Genomic DNA, 14,725 nt, shown 5'->3' on the forward strand with positions numbered 1-14,725 from the left:
TCACATTCATACAAGTATGGTTGCTGCTAATGAAGAAGTTAGCAGACAAACAAAGATAAATGAGAAGCTTGAAAATGAGAAACAAGAATCTGAATTGTTCTTGGTAGAGCTTGAAGCTGTAAGACAAGAAAATGCATATCTGAAGAACAAGTGAAATTGAAGCAGTGCTAAGGGAGAAGCTGGAAAAGAATGAGGTAAAGTTGAAGTCCTTGGAGAATGCATCTGAGTTGGTTGGACAATACCATGAGAAAAATAAGACATGTGCAAATATTTTTATTGGTCTTGATTATGATGCCTTGAACAGCAAGAAAAAAAATATAGGTGACAAAGAAAAAGCAACAGAAAATGAAAATGTTCCAGCAATGCTGAAAAAGGATGTTTCACCTATGTTCAAGGCATGTAAAGTTAACTTCAGTGAAGAAGAGTTGATTATCAAGCAAGAAATTGCTGATGAAGATTATGAGAAGAAAAATACAGAAGCAACACAATCTTCCAAAGCTGAAGAGAAGTTCATAGACAACCAAGGCTCCAAAACACCTGTCAAAGAAACCAAAACTGAAGATGCAAGAAAGAAGAAGAAAAATAGAAATGGGAAAATTGGGATAAATAAAAGCAACAATTTTTCTTATATTGCAGATGCTCCAAGAAAGAAATGAGAAAAATGTGGCTCTGTGAATCATCTAACTTACCTTTGTAAAAAGTTTGTTAGCAAGCCAGTTGAAGGAATGTAACATCCCCAAATCCGGGGTCAAGATTTGGTGTTACTAAACAATCTTTACATAATATAAAATAATATACAATGACCCCTTAATTCTAGATCGATTACAGGTTATGGTATGAAACAAGAATCTAACCTTTTAAAATCTACAACAACTAAATTACAAATTTATTACCTCTGTACTAATTCCCCTATCTTATTTATTCTAACATCTTCATCCTCTTGCAGCTGGGATCTTTCGAACTTCTGCTGTCTCTGAAGAGCTACTCACTTTTATCCTTATTTGTTTCTAAAAGAAATATGAATTTACAAAGCAAAAATGAACCAAAAATGCCCAGCAAGTATCATAATTGGTTTCCGGGTATTAGATCAAAGAAACTTTTTGAAAAAAAATTTAAATAATTTCAAACATCTTTATTTATTTAAAACAGTTGAGCGAATAAAACATCGGCCCTCATTGGCCTTTAATCATAAATCATATTTTTATGTAAAAGAACAATGAATGTTTCACTGATTCATTTCTTAAATCAAATCTTCGTTTGTTTTTGCAATCATAAACTTTCCAAGAAGGAATGTCATTATTGGTTATCAACAATAAACTAGACTGGACACTAGAAACCAACATACGCACTATAACTAGCTAATCAGTTTGCTTTGTATCAAAACATTTAACTATTCTGAACTTAGAATAGGAATGAAGAAATATTTGCAGTATTTTAGAAGAAAGTTTAGGAATACTTGCTTCAATTGATGATAAACCTCTGATCTTTAACTATCTGCCATATCACTCAGTCCTGATATGTCTGCATTTCCTTGACAGACCACTTGACCTTTTATATCATTAACCATTTCAGGTTTATCTCTATTCTGAATCCACTCGTCTCATTACTATACATAATCAGGCTTTACTTTTACAATCTCTTTCTGGCTTTGAATACCTTGCACTATGTGTATCTATCATAAAAGATACCATTCAATTAACTGACAATATATAATTGTCTAGTCTATATGTTTACCCTTATCGTCTACCAACCCGATAATAACAGATAAGGATCGCCTTTAATCATATAAAATTTAATAGACACTTGGACTCATAATTCACATAACACATAAGCACATAAGGCACGCATCACATATTTCATATCACATATAACTCACTTCGTCAAAACATTCGACCCGGTATGATCAAAACTGAAATCAAGTCGAAATATAATTTTACGATAATTACGGGACCCAGAAACGTTTACAAATTAAGCGACCTTTTGAAACGATAGATTTTATGTCTTGAAAGTATTTTTAATGAAAGCAGAATATTTTTTTAAGTCTAGACGCGTTTGTTTTGTCTGAAATGGACGAAGGGTCTATATAATACTGTTAGGAATATGTTGGGGACTCGATGATAAGTTAACCAAAACACCTTAGTAGATTTAACTTAGTGAATTTGTAGCTACTGACAGATGTTTTATTATAGTCCCGACGGATGATCTTTATAGTCCCGACGGATGATAACTGAATATCCATCGAGAATGTAGCTTATGTAACAATAAGTATTGTAGCACTTTTCTGCAAACAACAATGTTTTAGTCTAGTAGATTTTGTAGGATTCTCTAAGTCATGTTGAGTAACTTAGTGAATTTGTAGCTCTCGACAGATGTTTTATTATAGTCCCCACGGATGATCTTTATAGTCCCGATAGATGATAACTGAACATTCATCGAGAGTGTAGCTTATGTAACAATAAGTATTGTAGCACTTTTCTGCAAACAACAATGTTTTAGTCTAGTAGATTCTGTAAGATTCTCTAAGTCATGTTGACTACTAGATTGATATACAGAATAGGTTGGCTAATCGTAAATATGAGATGTCTTATAATTCTGTATGAGTGAAATGGAGTCAAGTGACAGTTAGACTCCCGACGGATGATCTACGAGGCTCCTGATGGATGATCAATATATTCCCGATGGATGTTTATTATATTCCCGACGGATGTTCAACATAATCCCGACGGATGATCATATTCAAAATAGCTGTTGATAGTGACAACACAGTCACATGCGTCGGGTGTTTAAAAAAAATGTGGCGGCCTGTTAAGCAGGATTTTGAGAACAAAGAAGCATTACCATTTCCATGCAAATGTGAAGATATTCAAAGATACTGGATAGAGTAATGTAGCAGCATTATATAAGACTAGATTTATTTTTGTTTTATTGTCTTGTCTTATTATCATGTAACTTGGTGATATACAAACCAAGAGTAGCAAGTAGAACAAGTAACTGAGTAAGCTTATTTTCCAGAGAAATAGATAAGGTTGTATTTTGTTAAGAATTTTTCTGTAATTTTGTTTGTTCACTTGTAAGAAGCTGTGTGTTATTCAAAGCATCACAGAGTTCTTAATCTGATATATGTATATATATATATATATCTGGTGGATACATTCAAATCCACCAGAAAGTTTTAAAACTTTGTGTTTTATTACTTAGTGTTTTGTGTTATATTATTCTTTCATTCCGCATTCTTCCATTCCGCATTATTGCAAATCAAACACTAAAGTTAGAACAACTTTAAAATCTCAAAAAAGAAGCCAGAATTACATTAAACCCCCCTTCTGTAATTCTTGTTGTATTGTTTGGGAATAATAATTGGTATCAGAGCAAGCTCTTGAAGTACAAAGTGTATAAAGATCACAACAATCAACAAGATGAACAAAAATGATGTTGGAGTTAAAATTCCATTTCTGGACAAAGACAACTATCACCACTGGAAAGTGATGATGCACCTACGTCTTCTTTCTCAAGATAAAGCTTATGTGGATTGCATTGAAAGAGGTCATCATGTCCCCATGAGAGATGCTATAGGGAATTAACCATCAGTTCCAAAACCCAGGCATGAATGGTCTGATCCAGACATTGAGCAAGTCAGGAAAGATAAAAAGGACATGAATATATTGTTTAATGGTGTTGATGGTGATATGTTTGACAACATCATTAACTGTAAAATAGCCAAAGAGGTTTGGGACACAATATAGATTATTTGTGATGGTACTGAGCAAGTAAGGGAGAACAAGATGCAACTCTTGATTCAGCAATATGAGCACTTCCACTGTGAAGAAATGAGTCAATCACTGATATTTTCAGTAGGTTTCAAAAACTGTTGAATGCTCTAAAATTGCAAGGAAGGGACTATCAAACAAAAGACTCTAACCTCAAGTTCCTTAGATCTATCCCAAAGGAGTGGAAGCCAATGACAGTCTCATTGAGAAATTCAAAATATTACAAAGAGTTCACCTTGGAAAGACTGTATGGCATCCTAAAAACCTATGAGCTTGAAATAGGGCAAGATGAAAAGATGGAGAAGGCAAGGAAGAAGGAAGGATCTATTGCACTAGTTGCTGAGTTAGAGAAGGAGAAAGAGATGAAGGTGGAAGCTGTTGAATCTACATAAAAGGTCTGTGAAAGCAAGGGTAAAGGGCTGATAGCTGAAAATGAAGAATAGTTGATCCAAGATAAAATGGATGATATAGATGAGCATCTAGCATTCTTATCCAGGCGGTTAGCCAAGCTCAAATTCAAGAAGAATTTTGGAGCAGCCAAGCCAAATAGAAACACGGTTGATAAGTCAAAATTCAAGTGTTTCAAATGTGGCTTAGCAGGGCATTTTGCCAGTGAGTGCAGAAGGCCTAATTCTGGTAAAAAGAAGTTTGGTCATATTGACTATAAACAGAAATACTTTGAGTTGCTCAAACAAAAGGAAAGCGCTTTCATAACTCAGGAGAATGACTAGGCTGCAGATGGATTGGATGAAGATGAAGAAATCAACTATGTCAATCTAGCCCTAATGGCCAAGTTAGATGAAACGGAGACAAGTTCATCAAGCAATCAGGTAATCACAACTAACCTAGCTCATTTTTCTAAAGTTGAGTGTAATGATGCAATAAATGACATGTCTACTGAATTTTATCACCTGCGTGTTACACTCAAGTCTCTCACTAAAGAAAACAATAAAATTAAAAAAAAATATGTTTTTAAGTGAAAGAAACAATGTGCTAGAAACTCAATTTATTGAGTTTGAAAAATTGAAATTAGAATGCAAGGTTGCTAAAGATGAACTTACAGAATCCTTAAAGAAATAGGAGATTTTAAGACAGCAATTTGAACGAGAACAGGAAGTGATTAAGGAATGGAAATCATCCAGAGATTTCCATGCTCAAATAACTAAAGTTTAAGGTATAGAATCCTTTTGTGATGTAGCCCCTAAAAAAATAAAGAGAATCTTGATTCCAACTTGGTTGAAGGACTTTTAAGAGATGTGGACTCGACGGATGATGAAAATTATCCGTCGAATAATCAAAAGGATTATCCGTCGAAAGATAATGAGCCACATTCGTTGAATGTCAGTAAGCCGGTTCGCAAAGATAAGCTAGCTAAGTTGAATGATAAGTATGGATCAGTTTCTAAAAACTTTGTTCCAGGAGAATCAAGTCAAGTAAGAAAAGAAAATAGAGTTAATGTTGGGCATCTGTCTATCAAGCAATTGAATGACATATTAGAAAAGATTGAGGTTAAAACAGAATCAAAAAGGAAAAAAATAGAAATGGGAAAGTAGGGATTAACAAACATAACAACTAGACACCTGATAAATATGCTCCAAGAAAAATTGTGTTAAGTGTGGTAGTGTTAATCATTTGTCTGTTAATTGCAAACTTGTTATGCCTACTCCCATGTCTGCACCTTCTTCTTTTCCCAACATGACTGCCATGCCTACAATGCCAATGAATGATATGCCTGCTCAGAATATGAATGCACAATTTGCTAATATGCCATTTACGCCTAATCCTTATTATGTTGCATTTAGTAAGCCTCAAATGCCATTTAGCATGCCTTTTCATGTAAACCAAAATGTGCATGATAATTCTATTTCAATGACTGGTTTCAAATGTCCAACTCAAACGACTAAGGATGAATCTGAAATCACCAAGTCAAATGAGGTCAAACCTAAGAAACCAAAGAAAAAGGCTAACAAGGCAAGACCCAAGAAAACTTGGGTACCAAAATCAACTTGATTTGATTTCGATGTGTGCAGGAAAACAGAAAGAATCTTTGGTATTTGGATAGTGGGTGCTCAAGGCACATGACTGGAGATTCTACCCTGCGCACTGGGTTCAAGGAAAGAGTTGGCCCAAGTATCACTTTTGGAGATGACAGCAAGGGTTATACTGTGGGATTTGGCTTGATTTCAAAGGATAATGTCTTCATTGAAAAGGTTGCCTTAGTGATGATGAAACTGATCAAAAAATAGTGGCTAAGGATAATGCAAAAAAATCTACAACTAATGAAGAACATAATTTAACATCCGTCGAGTTACATAATGCTTCATCCATCGGTAGACAATCTGCCTCAGTAGACAATCAGCTTCATCCGTTGAGATACAAAGTGCATCATCCGTCGGAATAATGGGAGAATCTGAGAGTCAAAAGAGATGACTTACATAAAGAACCCCATCTTTAAGTCAAAGATCCATAAACTCAGGGGCAGTTTCTTATAATCAAAACTCAGTCACACATCAAGACAACAATGAGGCCTCTTCATCTAGAGCTAGTCTACCATAACAGAGAAAATGGACTAGAGATCACCCTTTTAAGCTCATTATTTATGATGCATCTTGTAGAGTTCAAAAAAGGAAAGCAACACAAGAAGAATGTCTGTATAGCAGCTTTCTTTCTAAGGAAGAACTAAAGAAGGTAGAAGAAGCTCTGTTGGATCCTGATTGGGTTTTAGCGATACAGGAAGATCTAAACCAATTTGAAAGGAACAAGGTATGGAAGCTGGTACCCAAGCCTAAAGGAAAGAATTCAACTGACACCAAGTGGGTATTCAGAAACAAGATGGATAAAAATGGCATAGTAATAAGAAACAAAGCTAGATTAGTTGCCAAGGGCTACTGTCAACAAGAAGGAATAGATTTTGATGAAACTTTTGCTCCTATTACAAGACTTAAAGCCATCTGAATTTTCTTAGCCCATGCAGCCCATGCCAATTTCAATGTCTATCAAATGGATGTCAAAAGTACCTTTCTGAATGGAGATTTGGAGGAGGAAGTCTATGTCAGTCAGCCTCCTGGTTTTAAAGATCCAAATTTTCCAGAATGTGTCTACTATCTTTTGAAAGCACTTTTTGGATTGAATCAAGCACCTAGAGCCTGGTATGATACTTTGTCAAAGTTTCTCTTAGAAAATCACTTCACAAGAGGTACTGTTGACAAAACTTTATTCTTTAGAAATATTAATGGCTCTAGTATACTTGTTCAATTTTTATGTAGATGATATTATATTTTGCTCTACAGATGAAAAACTTTGTAAAAAGTTTACAAAATTGACACAAAGTAAGTATGAAATGAGCATGATGTGAGAACTAACTTACTTTCTTGGTTTACAAGTTAAGCAAGTTAGTGATGGAATATTCATTAGTCAAACCAAATATATTTATGATCTTTTAAAGAAGTTTATGGATATTTCAAGCTATAGAGGCATGGTTGGCTCACTTCTGTACTTAACAGCTAGTAGGCCAGATATGATATTTGCTACTTGTCTTTGTGCTAGATTTCAGGTTGATCCTAGAGAATCTCACTTAGTAGCTATTAAGAGAATTTTCAGATATCTCAAGGGAACACCAAAACTTGGCATTTGGTACCCTAGAGATTATGGTTTTGATCTAAGTGGTTATTCAGATGCAGATTATGCAGGTTGTAAAATAGATAGAAAAAGTACAACATGAACCTATCAATTTCTAGGAAACAAGCTTGTGTCGTGATTCGGTAAAAAACAAAATTCAGTTTCTATTTCTACAGCTGAAGCTGAATATATTGCTACTGGTAGTTGTTATGCACAGATTCTATGGATATTAAACCAATTGTTGGACTATGGTCTACAAGTGGATAGAATTCCTATTTTCTGTGATAACACAAGTGCAATTGCCATCACTGAAAATCCAGTACAGCTTCAAGAACAAAGCACATAGACATCAAGTACCATTTCATTAGGGAGCATGTGATGAATGGTACTGTGGAACTTCATTTTGTTCCAAGTGAAAAGCAGCTTGCAGATATCTTTACCAAGCCACTTGATGAATCCACCTTTACTAGGTTGGTAAGTGAGTTAGGTTTGCTGAATTATTCTTAAATTATTTCTGATAATTTTGCAAGTTGTGATACAGCCAGAAACTTAATTGATTTTTCTGTTTTAGATGAAATGTTTGCTAAGTCAAAATTTACATCTCGACGGATGCTCATTATCCATCGAGTTTGATCATCCGTCGAAATAGAATAGCTTGGTAAAAATCAATTACCTTTCTGGATTATCTTATACCCGACGGATAATTGCTTTATTCTCATCCGTCGAATTGTCTACATCTTAGCCGTTAAAAGTACTGAACATTATCCATCGGATATACTTACAGTCTGTACATATATCACGACGGATAATTGACAGAATTTTGACAGTTTATTTTATTTTTAAAATGGCTATTTTGGGAAATTTTGATTGGGTCTTTAATTTTTTACTTTAATTTTTATTCAATTTTAATCTGAGAATACATAAAAGCCTCACTTCAAGTTTATTTTAACATTTATCATTCTCTATTGCAACTAACTTCTATCTTCTTCTTCAAAGCAAAATCCTCTTTCACACTGCAAATTTCCTCACTTTAACAATGGCACCAGTAGTCAAAATCATGTCTCAATCAGGATTCATCTATGAGAAGAACAATTTCGCTGCTCTTGTGAAGAAAGAAATTCCTACATCTGAAGACTTTCACAAAATAATGGAGTTGGTGAAGGGATGCAAACTCAGTTATGCCATGCTGGAATCACCCACAATCACCCACACACAGATGCTAATTTAGTTACCAGGCTTAATTCTATTGGTTATGCTCTTCCTACCACTAAGTTAAGTGAGATTAGAAGGCTAGGTCTTAGAAGAGAGTGGAGTTATTTGTGTGATGTAGTTACCAAGGTGTTTTCTGGTAAGATAAGTAATTTTGATTATGTCAACACTGTCATGCTTAACATGCTTTATATGCTAGTCACTGATAAGTACTATAATTTCAGTGACATGATCATGTTTGAGGTATGTTACAAGTTAGGGGAAATTAAAAAGAGAGCTAAAAATGTCTATTAAGCTAGATTCTTTATGATTCTTGCTAACCATTTTATTGAGGATATTGTTATTGAGAACCCAACCAACGAACTGGATTGTTGGGTTCAAGAAAGGAGAGTGATTGCAGATTTTAATAGATCAAGTCATCACAATGAGTTGCCCCTTTTCTATTATCCAATCATGGAAGGCCCTAAGGTAAGTGAGGTAAGCACCACTATCTCTACTATTTCTACCTCCCAAATTTCTTTTCCTTGGAGTGTGGCTATGGCATCTGTATCAATGGCCCAACAGATGTCTACCCAAGCCACCAAAAAAAATTCCAAATCCAAAACAAAGAAAACCCCCTCTAGTTTCTCTCAAAAGAAATCAGTTGCAAAATCTACCAAAACCAAAAAGGGGAGTATGAAGGGTTGTAAGATAGGTGAGGGACAGGGTGAACATCAAAAAACCCCAAGAATAAGGATGGAGAGATAAGTGTACCCAAGCCTAGCCACACCACAGTTTCCCATCAAATTGTGGTGATTAATAAGGAAATAAACACAACTCTAGTTTCATCCTCCCAAAAGGATGTTACTATTGAAACAAGCTCCCAACCAGGAGCACGGACCAAGAGGGTAAGGGACACAAGCTCACCCCAAACTTATGCCAGAAAGAAGAGATCTAAAACTAATGGGGATGCATAGTGAACACACACAGTGCAAACTGCAGCTAAAGACTTAGTCACTGCACCATCTCAAATTCAGTTTGATGTGGCTCCAATAAATGTGGGGTCACAGCAAAAATCTTTAGTCGTAGAAACACCACAAACACTAAGCTCTCCCACAAATTCTCTGGATGTGGATATGATCAACACATCAATCCCTGATTATCCTTCTTTAACTCTATTGGAGAAGCCAAAATCTAGTGCAATTGAGCATCATCTTTTAGATGATTTGTTGGCTCACTTGCCAATTCTTTCAGGAACTGTTGAGACATTTGTACCCAAATTATCATCAATCTGCACAGAGTCTACAATAATTTCCACTCCAAACTCTATCATTTCTTCTATTCCGGTGGATATTGTCCATCCATCGGTTAGTGATTGTATTCCAATGAATGTGCCTAACAGCAGTCATCTGTCGACTATCCTAACTACTACCCTGATGGATGTTCCCCATCCTTCGGTACTCACTACGTACACTGAAATTTCAACAACTGTTACAAGTGTAGATGAGTTAATAGTTGTGCAATCACTCTTAGGACTGAAAGAAGGGAGTGAATTGAGTGAGAGGCTGAGTTTCTCTCAGGAAAAAGGAGAGGAAAAGAGAGAAATCATGCAGGCTATTTCTTCCAGCCTGGCAAAAGAGAGTGAGAGAAGTTTCACCTTAGTAGGTGAAGGTGAGGGTGTGAGGGTGGTGAGCCAAGGGGAGCCCTTGATGCAAGAACAGAGAGAAAAATGAGAGAACAGCAGGTACAGCTGACTGGGAAGAGCCCATTATAAGTGAGTTAATGAATGTCAATGAGGCTGACAAGAGACAACTAATTCAGCAAGAATATAAAGCTGTTTTAGATTCTATTTCTTTTAAAGTTGAGGAATTTACTCGCCTTGTGTCAGCATATCAAGTTATAGCTGAACAGGACAATGTGGATGCAGAAAGGATGCTAAACTTGGTGCATACAACTACTTCAATACAAAGAGCAAAGGATGCCATCACAGCCATGCCATCTACAGCTGGTGATGATGTTCATATTGGAACTGGTGGTTCTGAAGAGTTCTTTGAAGATGAAGATGATGATGAAGAAGAGCCAATAGACATAGGGGAGAATAAGGCCCTAGCTCCATATCTAGTATGTCATCTTTGGCTTTTCCAAAGATTGTGATGAAAATCATTTCAAGTCCACTCTCTTTCATATAATTGAAGAGACACAGACTGCTCTTCAAGCCACCACTAATGCTAGCACCAAGAAGCTTCTACAGGCACACCTCAAATCTCTACAACTACATCAAATACAATCTCTAACACAATCTGGATGTCACTTCAATCAAAACAGAGATTGACCAAGTCAAGAAGGATGTCTCTGAAAGATTGGATGCTAAATTTCTAAATACAACAGTGCTTGACATCAACAGACAGTTAAGAAAGAATTCTAATCTTGCAACCAAAGTGGATTCTTTGGATACAAGACTAAAGGAAGTAGAAGCCTCTCTCACTGCCATTCATTTATATCAGGCCCAGCAAACTCAGTTGCTTCAAAAGATGGTGGCTGCACAAACTTCAAACTCCACTCAACTTGATGCAAACAAAAAGGGGGAGAAAGACTCACTTGTCCCAGTTAGTCAAGGAGAGCTGAGGGGGAGGATGTGTTTCACATTCAAATCAGTCAAGTAATGGTTCCAGAAATTACTTTACCAAAGCCACAAGTATTGGACAACATTGATCTGATCCAAATAGTAGCTACTAAGCTGGATTCAAAGTCAAATATCAAGAAGCTTGATGTTGCAGCTATTGAGAAGGAATTGGATGAAAAGTGGAAGAAAATAGATGAAGAAATTACAAGGAAATCTGGGCCAATTGAGAAACCAAACAAGACTTTTCATCATCACTCTCAAGTCAAACAAATCTTTGTGAATGAAATGATTCTAGGTAGCTTATAAAAGGACCAACCTTCATGCATAAAGTCTCCAAAGGCCAATCTGGTGGATCTTATGTTTGAGACTCCAAGTCCAGATAAAAAGAAGCTGCTGGAAAGGTCCATTGCATTCTTCAAAGATCCAACTGATTCAGTGCTGAAAAGAAGAATTTCCAAGATCTACAGATTTGGTAAAGAAATCTGTGTGGTTGCTGGACACCCTCAGTTTACAGAAGCCAAGAAGGAAGAAAAAGAAAGAATCAAGCAAGAAAAGAAGCAGGCTGCTTTAGATGCTAAAAAGCTCAAACAAAAGAAGAAGCAAGCTGCTATCTTGGCCAAACTTCAAGCTGTGAAAACAAAACTGAGATTTCTGAGAAACCACTTATGATTACTGAAGCTCAAGATCATAAAATGCTCAATAAACCTCAACAGACAAAGAAACTAAGATGTACGAAAAAAATCAAGAGAAAATTTGACTTCAGTGATGAGGAATTGGAAGATTACATTCCCAACCAGTCTACTTCTATAACTCAAACATCCGGCCCTCAGTGATGCATGAGAAATTCAAGGTGGATCCAACAAAGAACTTTTATGGGGAGCCTATAATTCCTAAGGATGAGCCAATAGACTGGGAAAGTTTAAGAATTCCTGAACTCAATTTACCTAACTTCAACAAGCCAAAGAAAACAAAGTGTAGAGCAATCAAGAAGGTCAAGCCTGTGAGTTTCAGAACGAAAACCCTAGCCAAAGCTCAACCAACTGTCAATAAGGGAGATCTTCTATACATCTGTGATTATCAAAGAATTTCAGTTATATTATTTTTTCTATTTGCTCTTTCTCTTTCGGCCACCTCATTCATGAGTTCACAAATCCCAAATCGAGATCCAAATATATCTTTCTCTCTTTAAGTCTGATAAATTTATTTTTAATCAACGCATATTGATTATAATGTATCATTTTTATCTCTTAATTAATATTTGAAATTTAAACCAACGATCTTTTCCTAAAAGACCAATTATAAAAAAACCAATATTTATGATTGTTTATATTCATCTTCGGCTGTTATTTTTGCTTATTATTTATATTAAATAATCAAGAAAGTGCTCCATAAAGATTGAGAAAGCTGACGACTTGAAGGTATCATTTTGTAAGTTTTTCATATATTTATCTCTTTATTTGATTCAACTCTGTATTTATTTTTTGATTAATATTTTATACTTGAGATTGCTATCAGATCTGATTGATAATTGAACCTTTTTGATCTTATATGATAGATAATCGATTTTTTGTGGTCCGATTAAATATTATTACGATTACTTGTATTTTTTTAGATTTTGAATATTTAACTATTTTCATACATTTTATACCTCATATGTTATATAATATTGACTTGCTTACTATTAGAATAATTTTCTTTCACGTGTAGTGATATTATATGCATAATCATGGATCCGATGAACATTTAACTTCTTTCTAACTGTATGGAAACTTTGTATGTCATATAGCCATCATGACCAGGTTCTTTCCCAAATTTAATTGAATACTCCGATCCGACTCTTTCTATCCCAAATTCAATGGGTTACTATAATCCTTCTCTTCCCAACAGTGAAGAACATCATCCTCGGCCATTCTTAAACAATCCAATTCTTAATCTTGGAGTTGGTAAAGATATAAGTAATTTTGGTCATCTTGGATTTGGTAATGGTATAAGTAATGGGGGTCAGTCTGGTGGAAGCAATATTGGTCAATCTGATGGAAGCAATGTTGATCAGTCTAGTGTAAGTAGTGTTGGTAAGCTTTTAAGTCGTAGGCCACGAGGACGTCCTCGTAAAGATTGATTTTGAGCGCTTCATTCTCTATCAATTTAATTTATTTTCTAATAACAGTTAGTGTAATAGTGATAGAGTGGTCTATCCATTTTTAGTCAGTGATATACTACATTCTAGTTGTTTATAATTTCAATAATTTTCATATTTAATTTTGGAGATATTTGTATAAAAGTTTTACAACAAAAAAAAAATTTATTCGATTTTATATGGTCACTTTCCTCACGAGCATGTCCTTTTTACATATCTATATTCTATTTTATTTCAGGTTTAAATGTTTTTTCTAATGGGGAATGTCTTTAATGGGTCTAAATTTCATTTGATTTTATTTTAGATGTTTTTTCCCTTATTACGCACATCTTAATCTTTTTGTTCTAATATCAATATTTTTTAAATATGTTGGTTTACATCCCATTATTTTTTTCTTTCTTTTCCTTTTTCTCTCATTTTCGCATGAAGATCCCATTTGTTAAATGCTTGATACCTTTAAATTTCTGGTATTTTCGGTTCCTAATTTTCTATTGGGCCTTAATGTTGGGCCAACAGGCCCAGCATTCATGTCATTTGCAAGGCGCAACTACTTATTTGTATAATTAACAAAAGAAAATACCTCATATTTAAGGGGGGAAAATAGATTTTTGAACAAGTCTTATAATAATATAGGTGATTGTTAAAAATATTTTTTTTTTAAAAGTATTACATTTCCAAATGGGAAACTGAAACATAATGTATAATTGAGTAATATTTCATCGAATCATTATTGTTAATGAAATATTACATATTATAAAAATAATTGTTCAACTTTTTTAGAATTTAATAAAACAAATATTCATTTGAGTAAGGTTATAAAAATAAAAATTGGCATTCTTATTTGGTACTCCAGTTTTGCAAGACATGCCTGTACAATAACAAGACTAAGTCAAATTGACAACCCTAAGTAAGTTGTATTGTTATCTTAGTTTACATTTAGTATTGGAACATTTAAAATCTATAAAAATGTCAAAGAGCGGACTGAAGTCTTTTTCTTTAAACAGTATCAAGCCTAAGAATTCTATCTGGAAGAAGATCAAGAAGATCATGCCTCAGAAGAATTATGAAGAAGCTTGGAGTTGAATAAATCTGTTTTGAGAAAAATATTCTAAGTCATGATCTCTACAAGTCACAGATTTTGTGTTATGGAGAAGTTATTCGAGAATTCCAGAATGACTTATAGAGAACTCAAGAAAGCTACTAGAGAACTCAGAGATATAGACAAGCCAAATTGAAAATATGAAGATTGGAGATATCGACAAGTCATTTCTTCACTAGAGAACTCAGAGTTATCGACAAGTCAAAATTCATTAGAGAACTCTGAGTATCGATAAGTCAATTTTCACTAGAGAACTCAGAGATATCGACAAGTCAAAATTTACTAGAGAACTC

The sequence above is a fragment of the Apium graveolens genome, chromosome 9 (assembly GCF_009905375.1).
Source record: "Apium graveolens cultivar Ventura chromosome 9, ASM990537v1, whole genome shotgun sequence".
NCBI lineage: Eukaryota > Viridiplantae > Streptophyta > Magnoliopsida > Apiales > Apiaceae > Apium > Apium graveolens.